The sequence below is a fragment of the Malus sylvestris genome, chromosome 12 (genome assembly GCF_916048215.2).
Source record: "Malus sylvestris chromosome 12, drMalSylv7.2, whole genome shotgun sequence".
In the NCBI taxonomy this organism is placed as follows: domain Eukaryota; kingdom Viridiplantae; phylum Streptophyta; class Magnoliopsida; order Rosales; family Rosaceae; genus Malus; species Malus sylvestris.
In genome coordinates, this window is record NC_062271.1 from 8901930 (window position 1) to 8915232 (window position 13303).

A 13303-nucleotide genomic window follows, 5' to 3' on the forward strand; every position below is an offset into this window, starting at 1 on the left:
TATTTTTATACAAACAATATGGAGAAGGTTGTATCAAGTTCAAAACATCAAGTAAAAAACGAATATCCTTCATCAAGTGAACTACAAATCATATGTAGTTTCTAGCTACGCTTTTTATTTTGTCAAATCTACCTAGCTCCTTAGAGAAGCAAAGTAAGTCCACATCAAGGGGTAGAATTACCCTTTATCAGCCATTCACACGTTGATCATATTATTTCCAAATGACTAGAGCGTGTTCTATACGAGCTTAATTTGTGTGTAGATTTGTATTTTAACAACTTAGAGAAACTGAGACATGGAAACGCATAAAGTCAAAAACTCATTTCCTTCGTAGAAAACCCCCGAAAAAAAGCATTAGATGATTGCGGAAGAAACCAAAATCCAAAAAATGAAAGAAAATAATATGGATTAAGGAAGTAGCACGTCAGAGACAAACAAAACAGACAGCGTTAAATAAAGAGTGTAGAAACTTGGTTAGTCTAGAAAGTACGGCACACCTGAAAAGGACCTTAAACAAACCCTAGCTAGCTACCTAGCTTATTTGAGAGAAAGTGAAGTGTTTCAATCACAAAACACTCCCATGCACCCACCTTGACTCATCTTGACCGTTCAAAAACGATTAAGGTCACCACAAAAATGTGAACGGATATTTATTTTTTCTTGATAAGGTTATAAGTATGATTAATCAATTATGATCCTGTGATGAAATGGCTTGGTTGCACATGCACTGATTCATGTATTAGATCGTACTTTTCATACCAATATCATATGTATTACATTATTAATTACATTGTTGATCACATCTCTTAAATTATAGAGTTTCGTTTTATTGATATATACGTCATGTTTATAAAAACAATGTGGCAATAAATATAGTACAAAGAGAAATGCTAGCAACATTCTCATTCTTCTGGGCTCTTTTTTCTTATCTTAAAATGTTGTCTATGATCTGAACTGTATATGTCTAGGTTGTTGATGCACAAAATCAGCGAGGACTTTGGTACAACAGAAAGTGTCAGGTTTGTGACCTTCGCTTGGTTGCTTCGATCACTAGTGAAGATAAGTACATAAATGAATAGGGACATGGAAGCAAACACAAGATGTACGTGGTTCACCCAGATTGGCTACGTCCACGGAGTAAAGGAGTTTTCATTGATTGTGAAGGGTTTACACAAATACATAGGTTCAAGCTCTCCTTTTGTGAGTTCTAGTGAATAGTTTAGTACAAAATGACATTAGAGATTATTGTGGGAGAATGATCCCTATTTATAGAAGAGAGTTTCTAGTTTTGTTCTGACATTGACACGTGTCGTGTTGTGATTGGCTTCTGATGTTGACACGTGTCGCGCTGCGATTGGCTTCTGATGTCGACACGTGTCACATTGTGATTGGCCTCCTGGTTGAAGGGAAGCTCTTCTGGGTCCTTGACGGTATAACGTTGACCGGTGCTCAGTAGTTTCGAGATTGGTTAAGTATGGTACAAACAGTGCTCCCCTAAGTTCCCGAGTGAGGGAAGCTCCTCGGTTGGGGACTTGCAAGATCCAAGCCATTGAGTAATCACGAAACTTCTAAGTACCGAAGTGTGGTATCATTTTCACTTGCCTCATCTGTCTCATACGTAGCTGTGGCATCTTCTCGGGAAGTACTTTTCTTCCATCCAGGGGTGGTATCTTTAACCGATGAAGATGCCCAAGGTAATGTATCAATTTCACTTGAAGCTTACTTGTAGTTTCGGGCTTGGTCAAGTGCGACACAAACCCTATAGTAGGAGTCCCCCAAGTCGTCGAGCTAGAAGATCTGCCGAAAGAGGTGACAGACAAGGTAAGCAATCAGAGCTCCAAGCAATCAGTCCCAGATCAGATATGTGATTTCGAGTTCCGGCTGATTGTTCTCATTCTCCCTATCTTGCAGGCAGCATGAAGGATAAAGGGAAGAAAAATGAGAAGAGATGATATGAGATACTTTTGCTTTTGAAGAAGTAACTTTCCACAGGTTTATTCTTGAACTGGATTTGATTCAGGGTGGTGGACACTTGAACTTGAATTGGGCTTGTGATATCTTCAAGGCCCGTTGGTGGCTTGATCTTTAAGGATTTGATTCAAGAGTGGTGAATCGGCACGTGTAGTTCACGACGCCTTAATGAGTCGACTCAAGAATTTGAGGGTCAAAACAAGTCCATCAAATCTAGAGTATGATCAACCCTGATTATATGGGATACTCTTGCTGTTGACAGAATAGTGAATGTGGTATGGAAAGGTGTCGTGCTGTAGTGATATGTTTCAGCTCACCGGTGAACCTTCTGCTTCAATCTTTTGCATGGCAGAAGTGGTGTGCAACCTTTGCATTTAAATGGTCCTTCAGAACATTCCTTCATAGTGACTCATCCACGCTTGGCAGCTTCAGTGTAAAGAGCCAATATCTGATCAACTGTCATGAGGTATTTGCTGGTGGAATTCATGACCTTGACAGCAGTTGAGGATGAGTACTCGAGAGCAATGCTAAGTAAGCAACCAGGCAAAGGTCTCAGGCAGTCAGTTCCAGATTGGAGGTTTGATTTCAGGTTCCGACTGACTGCTCTCTTTCTCCTTGTCCTGCAGGTGTGAACAAGGACAAAGACAAGGACAGTGAGAAAGCATGATATAGGATACTCTTGCTTTTGACCCTAATGATATGAGATACTCTTGTTCTTGGTGTGGCTTATTTGCTAAGGTATTATCGGGGGGAAATAAAGCTGAGTATTTCGAGAGGTTATGTTGAGGGTGCATTCTCGAATGCGAGAAAGGGTTGAGCATTTTTGCAGGTTTTCCTATTCGTGGAGGAGGGAGGTCGACGTATATAGGGATTTCCCAATAGCAAGTAGTAATGCTATTCCTTTACCCTTCTTGGTCATAGCAATGTAGTGGGAGCTGCCAGCTTCACGTGTTTTAACTTTGTCAAAGCACTTTGAAAAAGTGGTATGTGGTATCTGGAAAGCTGATGTTGCGTGTGAAGATTACAGACAAGCTTTATCTAAGGAAATCTGGCTCTCGAAGTTCTGAGAGCTGTGCCTCTTCGGTTTTCGAATAAGCAATCCCGTCGGGGACTTGGCTCTCGAGATTCGGAAAGCGATGCCGCTTCGGCTTTTAAGAAAGTGATTATGTTGGGAGTCTTTTCTCGAATGTGAGTAAAGGTTGGACGTTCTTGCCAGTCTGTCTTGCCACGGAACACGAAGGTCGACACACATAAGGACTTTCCAGTTATCAAGCAGTGGTGCTGTTCCTTTACCCTTGTGGGTAATAGTATGGTAGCTGGAACTTCGAAATTCTCGTGCCTAAACTTTGTCAGAGATCTTTGGCAAAGTTATACGTGATACCTGAGGAATTGATGTTGTGTGTAGAGAGTGGTGATTGAACAATAAGATTCACGTGCTTTCTACTTCATCAGAAATTTTCGACAGATTGCCCGTAATTTCCGCAAAGCTGAGTGTGCATGTGACAGGTGCTGACGAGGTTGAAAAAGCAGGTGCCTCTTCGATTTCTGAGATCGGCCTTTGTGGTCTCTGAGCAGCCCAGCTTTTGAGAAACCAAACGCTTCTTCGATTTCTGAAGCTTTGTCGAGTGCAGATTTTTATAGGGGCTGGCATTAAGTTCCACAGCACACTTGAATCTTCACCAGTAGAAGCTCCATTCTTGCACTTCTAAGATCTTGATTTGTCTAACCTCTTCTCTCTTCAACACCTTTGAAAATGTCTGACCCCTCCGATCGTCATTTTGATTTGAACCTTGTTGAAGAGGCAGCCACGCCTTCCCCAGACAACATATGGCGCCCATCCTTCTTATCCCCTACTGGTCCTCTTACCGTTGGGGATTCCGTGATGAAGAATGATATGACCGCTGCGGTGGTGGCCAGGAACCTTCTCACTCCCAAAGATAACAGACTACTTTCCAAACGGTCTGATGAGTTGGCTGTTAAGGATTCTCTAGCTCTGAGTGTTCAGTGTGCAGGTTCTGTGTCTAATATGGCCCAACACCTATTTACTCGAACCCGCCAGGTTGAATCATTAGCGGCTGAAGTGATAAGTCTCAAACATGAGATCAGAGGGCTCAAGCATGAGAATAAACAGTTGAACAGGCTCGCACATGACTATGCTACAAATATGAAGAGGAAGCTCGACCAGCTGCAGGAATCTGATGGTCAGATTTTACTTGATCATCAGAGGTTTATGAGTTTGTTCCAAAGGCATTTATTGCCTTCGTCTTCTGGGGCTGTACCGCGTAATGAAGCTCCAAATGATCAACCTTCAGTGCCTCATCCTTCTGGGGTTCTGCCTAGCACTGAGGCTCCGAATAATCACCCTCTGGTGCCTCTTCATTCTGGGGCTCTGCCGACTGCTGAGGCTTCCCCTAAGCAACCTTTGTGAAGGCTCCCTCTTGTTTGTTTATTTTGATTCATGTATATGTACATATTTGTAACTTATCGGAGATATCAATAAACAAGATTTGCTTCATTTCAACGTATTGTGTTAAATACACCAAGGCCTTCTTCACTAAGTTCTTTGAATTTTTTCTTTTGTTGAAGCATGTATGTTGAAACTTTGTGAGTGAAGCATGTAGGTTGAGGTAGTGCTCCCTTAATTTCCCGAGTGAGGAAAACTTCTCGTTTGGAGACTTGAAATATCCAAGTCACTAAGTGGTCGTGAGACTTCCGAGTATCAAGGTGCAGTAGCATATGGTAGGAGTCCCCCAAGTCTCTGGTCGAGGAAGTTGACGAATAAGGCATTTCTTTTCTAAGTGGTAGCCCAAAACTCCTTCATATATATTTGTTATGAAAGTTGTTAGGCCCAAAGAAAATGAGGCCTAGGCAATTTTTATTTTCGATTTTTTTTTCGGTTTTTTTTTCGATTTTTTTTTTTTTTAATTTTCCATTTTTCGAATTTTCAAATTTCCGAATTTTTTAATTTTCGAATTTCCGAAAAAAGAAATTTTAAATAATATATATATTAAAGCTTTGTAGGTGAAGCTTTGGTGTTGAAGCTTTGTAGGTGAAGCTTTGTAGGTGAAGCTTTGAGGTTGAAGCTTTGTTGGGTACCATGAATTGATTTTGCTTCACACTATCTTGATGAAGAGTGTATGAAGCTTTTATATGTTTTGGTGTTGAAATTTTGTATTGTAGGTGAAGCTTTGGGGTTGAAGCTTGATAGGTGAAGCTTTGGTGTTGAAGCTTTATAAGTGAAGCTTTAGGGTTGAAGCTTTGTAGGTGAAGCTTTGGGGTTGAAGCTTGATAGGTGAAGCTTTGGTGTTGAAGCTTTATAGGTGAAGCTTTGGTGTTGAAGCTTTATAGGTGAAGCTTTTGTTGGCACCATAAATTGATTGTGCTTCGCACTATCTTGATGAAGATAGTGCGAAGTTTTTGAGATTGGTAGTTGAATCCCATTGATGAAGCTGATGTGTTCCCTCTTCCTTTTTTTTTTTTTTTTTTTTTTTGAAAGGGGGGAACTGAAACATTTGAAATTTGGAACTCCCTAGTGTTAGAGATTTTTCATGTGAGGCTTTCTCATGGTTTGAATTTGAATTTTGAATGTCAATAGTAATGTTGAACTATATATGAGAAGAGTAAGTTTCCATTCTTTACCTTACCTTCATTTGCTCATCTTGTAGTGATTTTTGAAGACAGAGTGCTCTTTACTTGAGATGGATTCTGGCATTGCTTTGTTGTACCATCTTCAGGTTGGTAGTCTTCTCCACTAGATCGGATGTTTTCATTCTTGTTAAATTGTTTGAGTGTTCATGTATTTTGTTAAGAACATAATGAACTGGTTGAGCTTTTCTTCATGCCCTATGAGCTTCCTTATGTTTTGATCCTTCATGTAGTGATAGAGTTTGTTTCTGTTTGTTGTAGATGTCGGAGTCTGGAAGTCTTAGTGATGAGAGCTCCCCTAGCTCTAGCTCTAGGTTTGAGCCTGCAATGTCAAGGTCTTCATGGCCTTTGTTAGAGTCTTGTACGAAAGAAACGTTGGATGATCCTCATAATTGTCAAACCTTAGCCAATATTGGTTCTTCCTCCATGCTAGTGGGTAAGGGGGTTGTTTGTGACGCCATACCCATATTTCGCTCTGAGTTCACAGCGGACCATTTAGAAAATAACTTGTTAGATAGCAAAAAGTAGCTTGAGGCCCTAAGGCGATCATGTAGTATCCCCCGTAGTGTAGGAATACGTTTGGTGCGTTATGAAGAATTGCCTTCTGAGCCGCCCAAGGGTCATGTTATGTTCTATACCTAGGCATTAGTGACCTTGGGGTGAATTTACCTTTGCATCCGTGGTTGCAACGGATGCTGTCTTTTATTGGTTATGCACCTAGGCAACTCAACCCTGGTTTCTGGGATACCTTGATCGGGTTTTATACTATTTGGATGGAGTGTGGATTAGGTGAGCCTTCCTTCCATCAGTGGCACTACTGTTATAAGATGCGCCCGGTGAAAACATGTACTGGTTATGCCGAATGTGCATGTCGGAGCGAGAGAGAACGTGTTGTCTTTGGTAAAAGAAAGGCGTACTGCACATGGAAGAAACGTTGGTGATTTCTTTATAATGATTGGGAGCATGCTAAAGGTGTCACGCCTGAGCGACATGTTCCTACTCACTTCCAGACTGTAGGTTGTAATGTATCCATTTTCTCATTATTTGCTATTGTTGTAATTTTCTCTTGCGTCTAAGATTTTTCTTCATGCAGTGACACGAGGCACCATCAAACTCTCCGGACAGGAGCTAGCTAATGTAGAGAAAGTGCTGAAGGTGCCCAAAGAAGATAGACACTTGGGTAAGCTACGACCCTTGTTTCGAAAGTACGGTTTCCAGCCCTTAGTTTCCGAGTGCCAAAGACGAGCGAGTAAGTTGTATCCTTCAGTTGATCCTTGTTCTTCCCTCTTTTTTTTTCTTTTTTTTTTTTATAGATATATAATGTGGTATTCTTTACTTTGATTTTCCTTGTTCCTTCAGAAGACATTCTGTTTCACAAGGAAGCTCGCAAGCACCGAGTGAGACCAATCATTAAAACTAAGTCTCGAGAAGAAGTCCTCAAGGTTGCTGCCTCAAAGAAAGCTGAAGCTGGGGCCATTAGATGTGCTACTGCCATAGTTGCCGGGGAAGATAGGTGATTGTTGCCTCCTCTTCCTACTATCAATCTTATCTTTCCTCTAGTTAGGGAGCACATTGGGCAGAAAGGTGATCCTAGTTCTAGCAGCGAGGGTAAAGATAAGGAAGAGGTTGGCAGTGTCCCTTGGAAGGATTTGAAGGTTGCCATGACTTTGGGTATATCAACAATTGCCTGGCAGGGCGTCGATTCACTTTCGATGAGCTCGGAGAGCCCTTAGCTAAAGATGAATCGGATTGCAACCGGATGTTGAAGCTGTCTTCATTTGTGAGTGTTACTTTGTCATTTCCTTGTTTTCTCCTCTTTATTAGCATTATTTTGGTAGCGATGATCGTCTTGTCATGCAGGTCATGGCTGAGTATCACAACAGACTACGAGAGGCTGAGCGGTGCAAGGTGAAATTGAAAGAGAATAAGCAGCTTGTGAATGATGCCAAGAAGACGAGCAAAGCTTTGGCTGAGGCCATCCAAGTCAAGGATCAACATTTTGAGAGTTTGAAGAGGCAGAATGGTGAGAACTTGAGACTCAAGGTACAGTTTGATGCGACTAAGAAACAGTTGGAGACAACTATGCTCGAGGTTTCCAAGGTTAAAGGGGAGTTGGATAGTGCCTTGGTTGAGGTTTCTGAGCTGAAGAGTAGTATCCCGACTGAGAATGAAGCTGTTGTGAAGGAGTTCTTGGGCTCCCCGGCCTTTCTCCATGTCCTTAGACCTCGTTGTACCCGGGAAGTTCACTTTGAAAAAAGGAAATTGATGGTTGTCCTTGATCGTTATGATGATGGAAGCGTTCTTCGAAAATACTGTGAAGAAATAGATGAGCATCATCGAAAAGGTGAAACCTTTGACCTTGCAGTTTATTCTAGCAGTGCAGATGAGTCTGGCGATGAGGCTAGTGCTGATGAGCAGAGTCATCAGGGTGATGATGAGTTTGGAAATGCAGAAAATGATGGTAGAACTTATAGTGATATGATCGGGGGTTCAACCTCAGATGAGGATGACTAGAAGTGCTTTCACTTTTTGCATGTACTCTACCTGCACTAGTTTGTTGTTTGTATGGCATGTGCCATGTTATAAGCCTGAGAGTTTTTTTTTTTTTTTTTTTTTGCATGTTTATGAGTGTTTGCATTATCAAGCAAGTGTTTGTATTATCAAGCTTCAAGTGTTTGCATTATCAAGCTTCAAGTGTTTGCCCTATCATTAATGAATGTTTGGCTATGTTTGCATAGATCTTTTGTATAGTCTTGTTGACACATACTTAGATTTTATTTTGTATTGAAAACATTTGCGTTGAAGCTTCAACACTTGAGTGTTTCATTGCTCAGAATGTAAAAGAGTTCAGGGCCGAGTTGGCTAAATCACCTCTTTATTGAATTCATACCAAATGGTCTTTATTACATAGGATGCCAAACGGCTGTAACTTAACAATTGTACAATGTGAGTCTATTTGTAATAGTACTTCAAGTGGTCAGCATTCCATGGATGGCCAAGGGTCTTGCCGTCGGAGCTTCTGAGCTTGTAGGAGCCAGGGCGGCTGATGCCGACGACCTCGAACGGTCCGTCCCAGTTAGGACTGAGTGTTCCTTCACTCGGGACCCTATCATAGAGTAATCTTTTCTTCAATACCCAGTCTCCCACTTTGAAAGAGCGAGGTTTGACCCTTGAGTCGTAGTAGTTGGAAATGCGCTGCTTGTAGGCAACATTCCTCAGGTGAGCCTAATTTCTGTGTTCCTCGATTAGATCCAGGTTGAGGGTGAGTTGTTTGTCGTTCTCACTCTGCATGTAGTTCTGGATTCAGTATGTTGCTTGCTCAAGCTCAACCGGGACAACTGCTTCTGTACCAAAAGTAAGTGAGAATGGAGTTTCTCCTGTGGAAGTCCGATATGAAGTGCAGTATGACCAAAGAACTTAGGGTACGAATTCTGGCCAACAACCTTTAGCTTTGTCCAAGCTAGTTTTCAGAGTGCGCTTGATTATTTTGTTAACGGCCTCGACTTGTCCATTAGACTGGGGATGGGCTGGAGAGGCAAAACATAAGTTGATGTTGAACTTAGAGCAGAACATCCTGAACTTCTTGTTGTCGAACTGCCGCCCATTGTCCGTGACTATCGCATTGGGAATGCCGAATCTGCAGATGATGTTCTTCCATACGAAGTCTTCTATTTTTGCCTCAGTAATGGTTGCCAAGGGTTCTACTTCAACCCACTTTGTGAAGTAGTCAACTGCAACGATTGCATAGCGGACCCTGCCCTTCCCTACAGGCATTGGGCCGATCAAATCAAGTCTCCATTGGGCCAAGGGCCAAGGGCTGATCATAGGAGTGAGCGGCTCGGGAGGGGAGTGAGGGATAGTTGCGTAGCGTTGACACTTATCACATGAGCGAGATATTCTGATGGCATCTAGGTGGAGTGTTAGCCAATAGTATCCTTGGCGAAAAGTCTTGTGTGCTAGGGATCGAGACCCAGCATGATCTCCGCAGACTCCTTCATGTATTTCCCGAAGGACAATTTCCGCCTCCGCATGTGTAAGGCATCTTAGGTATGGCAGGGTAAAACCGCGCTTGTAGAGTTGGTCATTAATGATTAGGTAGCGGGCGGACTTGTATCGAATCTGCTTAGCTTGGACTTTGTCAATTGGGAGGGTGCCATGAGCAAGGAATTTATAAATTGGGGTGATCCAACTATCTCCTTGTTGTAAATTGCACACTTCCGCGACCATGGTGCTTGGTGCTGCCAACAATTCGACATGAATTTTTCTCCCAATCTTGTCTTCCACTGCCGAGGTAAGGCGAGCCAAAGCGTCTGCATGACTGTTTGCCGCTCGAGGAACTTGGGTGATCTGGCAGTGGAAGTGCTTGAGCAAAAGTCGCGTTTGCGCAAGATATGCTGCCATGGAGCTATCCTTAGCATCAAAGTTGTTTGTGACTTGGTTGACCACTAATTGGGAGTCACTGAAGATATCAATTCGTTTAACCCCGAGGTGCTTGGCCAAATGTAAGCCTGCTAGAAGGGCTTCGTATTCGGCCTCGTTGTTCGATGCCTTGAATTTGAAACGAATAGCGTATTCCATCGCCACTTTGTCGGGGGTAGTGAGGATTAATCCTGCTCCGCAGCCCTGTTGGTTGGATGAGCCATCAACATACAGACTCCATGCTAGGGTTGTTGATTCTATCTTCTGAGCTTCCGATGGTAATGAAGCTACAGCTTCAGGTGTAAAAGCAATGTCAACAGGATATGTGAAATCGGCGATGAAATCTGCTACTGCTTGACCTTTTTCGACTGGTTTTGGTTGGTAGGAGATGTCAAACTCACCCAATGCTATCGCCCATTTGATCATTCGCCTAGACGTGTCAGGACTCTGGAGTATCTGTCGAATAGGGTGATTGGTAAGCACGATGATGGCGTGTGCTTGGAAATAAGGGCGAAGTTTTCGAGCAGACATGATCAATGCTAGAGCTAATTTCTCAATGTTGGAGTATCGTGTCTCCGCATCTTGTAGGGCATTGCTAGCGTAGTAGACGGGCCTTTTGACCCCAGTGTCCTTTCGAATAAGAACAGAACTGACTGCTGAAGCCGAAACCGATAGATAGATAATAAAAGTGTCACCAACTTCTGGTTTGGAGAACAGAAGGGCTTTACTCATGTACTCATTGAGGTTCCTGAATGCCTTGGCACATTCCTCCGTCCATGTAATGTACTTCTTATTTCCCTTGAGTGCTTTGAAGAAATAAGCACATCTGTTTGTGGCCTTAGAGATGAACCTGGTTAAGGCTGCCACCTTGCCAGTAAGGCTTTGGGTGTCTTTTGAAGTTACTGGCTCTTTCATGTCGAGGATTGCTTTGATCTTTTCGGGGTTAGCTTCAATGCCTCGTTGGCTAATCATGAAGCCTAAGAATTTGCCAGAGCCTACGCCGAAGGCACATTTGTTGGGGTTCAACCTTATTCGATACCTCTTCAGAATTGTGAAGATTTCATATAGGTTGGTGATATGTTGGTCGGCATGTTTGCTCTTGACTAACATATCGTCAACATAAACTTCCATGCTCTTCCCGATTTGTTCGGTAAACATTGAATTAACTAGCCTCTGATAAGTTGCCCCTGCATTCTTTAGACCGAATGGTATGACTTTGTAGCAATATAGTCCCCTGTCAGTAGTGAAGGCTGTGTGTTCTTGGTCTGAGGGGTTCATGAGGATTTGGTTATATCCTGAATAAGCGTTCATGAAGCTCAAGAGCTCACACCCTACTGTAGAATCTATAAGTTTATCAATGAAAGGAAGGGGGAAACTATCCTTCGGGCATCCTTTGTTTAGGTCGGTGTAGTCGACACACATTCAATATAAGACCTTTTGAAGCAGGAGACTTTCCTTGGTTGGATTTTTCTTAACAAGGACAACATTTGCTACCCATGTTGGGTAATTGACTTCACGAACGAAGTCTATGTCTTTGAGTTTTTCAACTTCTGCTTTCATCCCCTCGTATCGTTCAACATCATAAGATCTTTGCTTCTGTTTTACTGGTTTGGTCTTGAGATCAATACTCAAGTGGTGACAGATGATATCGGGAGAGATGCCTGGCATATCTTTATATGACCAAGCAAAGACCTCGGCGTTCTCTTGCAAAAAGGAGATCAGCGACAACCGAAGGGGTGGTGACAAAGTGGTGCAAATCTTCACCATGCGATCTGGATGGTCTTTGGAGATAGAGACATTCTCTAACTCTTCAGCGGTTTGTGCTTGCTGGGTGAATGAGTCATCTCGAGGGTCGTCGGGTTGACTGTTGCCATCATGAAGATCCGTGTTGGCTTCATCTAGACTGGTCTTTACTACCTGGTTATGTATAAAGAGGGTCTCCTTAGGGACAGGCAGGTGTTGTTGCTTAACTGAAGTGTTGTAACATGATCGAGCACTGAGTTGATCTCCCCTGATATATCCATTGCCGAAGGGGGTTGGAAACTTCATCAACAACATATGTGTGGATACCATGGCCTTAAGATCATTGATGCCTGTGCGCCCAAAGATGACATTGTATGCCGTCGGACAATTGACCACTAGGAAGTTAGTGGTAATAGTAGCTGTGTAGGGGCCTGTACCAATGGTGGTAAATGTATACTCCCTAAAGGTTGTACGATATCACCAGAGAAGCTTATCAGATGAGAAATCGAGCGATTGAGCAAGTGTTCAGCTACATTAAGTGCCTTGAAAGCTTTAGCAAACATGATATTGACTGAAGCACCTGTGTCTATCAGGATTCGTTTCACATCAAAATTTGCTATGTGAGCCTCCGCGATCAGCGGGTCGTTGTGAGGGTAGATGATACCTCTTTTTTCCTCAGGGTAGAAACATATTGGATCCCAATTAGGCTTTTGATACTTGCCTCCCCTGATGTCTTCCACGTGAAACACTTGGTGGCCAGGTCTCAAAGTTTGTTCACTGTTTTTCATGGCCCTATTGGAAGATTCAGACATGGGTGTGCCACCGCTTATGGAATATATCACATTCACCTGGCGTTGGTTACGGTTATCCCTTGAAGGGTGAAGGAGGAACTGATCAATTTTTCCTTCACATGCCAAAGCTTCAATATGATCACGGAGGATGATGCACTTCTCGCCATCATGGCCATTATACTCGTGGTAGCAACAAAACATGTATGTGTTCTTCGTGGACTTGTAATCTGGTTGTCTTGGCTTTGGCTTTGGTATCAGGTGAGCTATACTGGGGTAGATGGCCGCGCATGTAGCGTTCAAAGGTGTGTATGTCTCATACCTCGGGGTAGGGCCTGTCTTGACACGTGATTGGCCCACTGCGTTGACTGCCTGGGGACGGGCATTATTGTGACGATATCCTGAGTTATCGCGATAGTGCCCCTTATTCTTTTTATTAAAATGAGATTGGTGAGGATGAAAATCTTTCCTTTTGCCCTGGGATTGATATGTCTGCTGACTTGGCGAAGCATTAAATGAGGTAGGGGGGTGTGCTGCTACCTTTTGGAAGGTTGAGGTCTTCTCATTCGGTTGGATCTGGCCCCCACTCCCTACTTGCTGATAAGGGGTGACTGTAGGGGGTTTCCCTTGATATGTCTTTGCCTCGGTGGAGGCATGGTTGTAAGCTTGTGCCATCACCTCAGAGTAAGTCTTCCAAGTGTTGGCGTTGATCATGTACTTGAAGAAACAGTCACGTA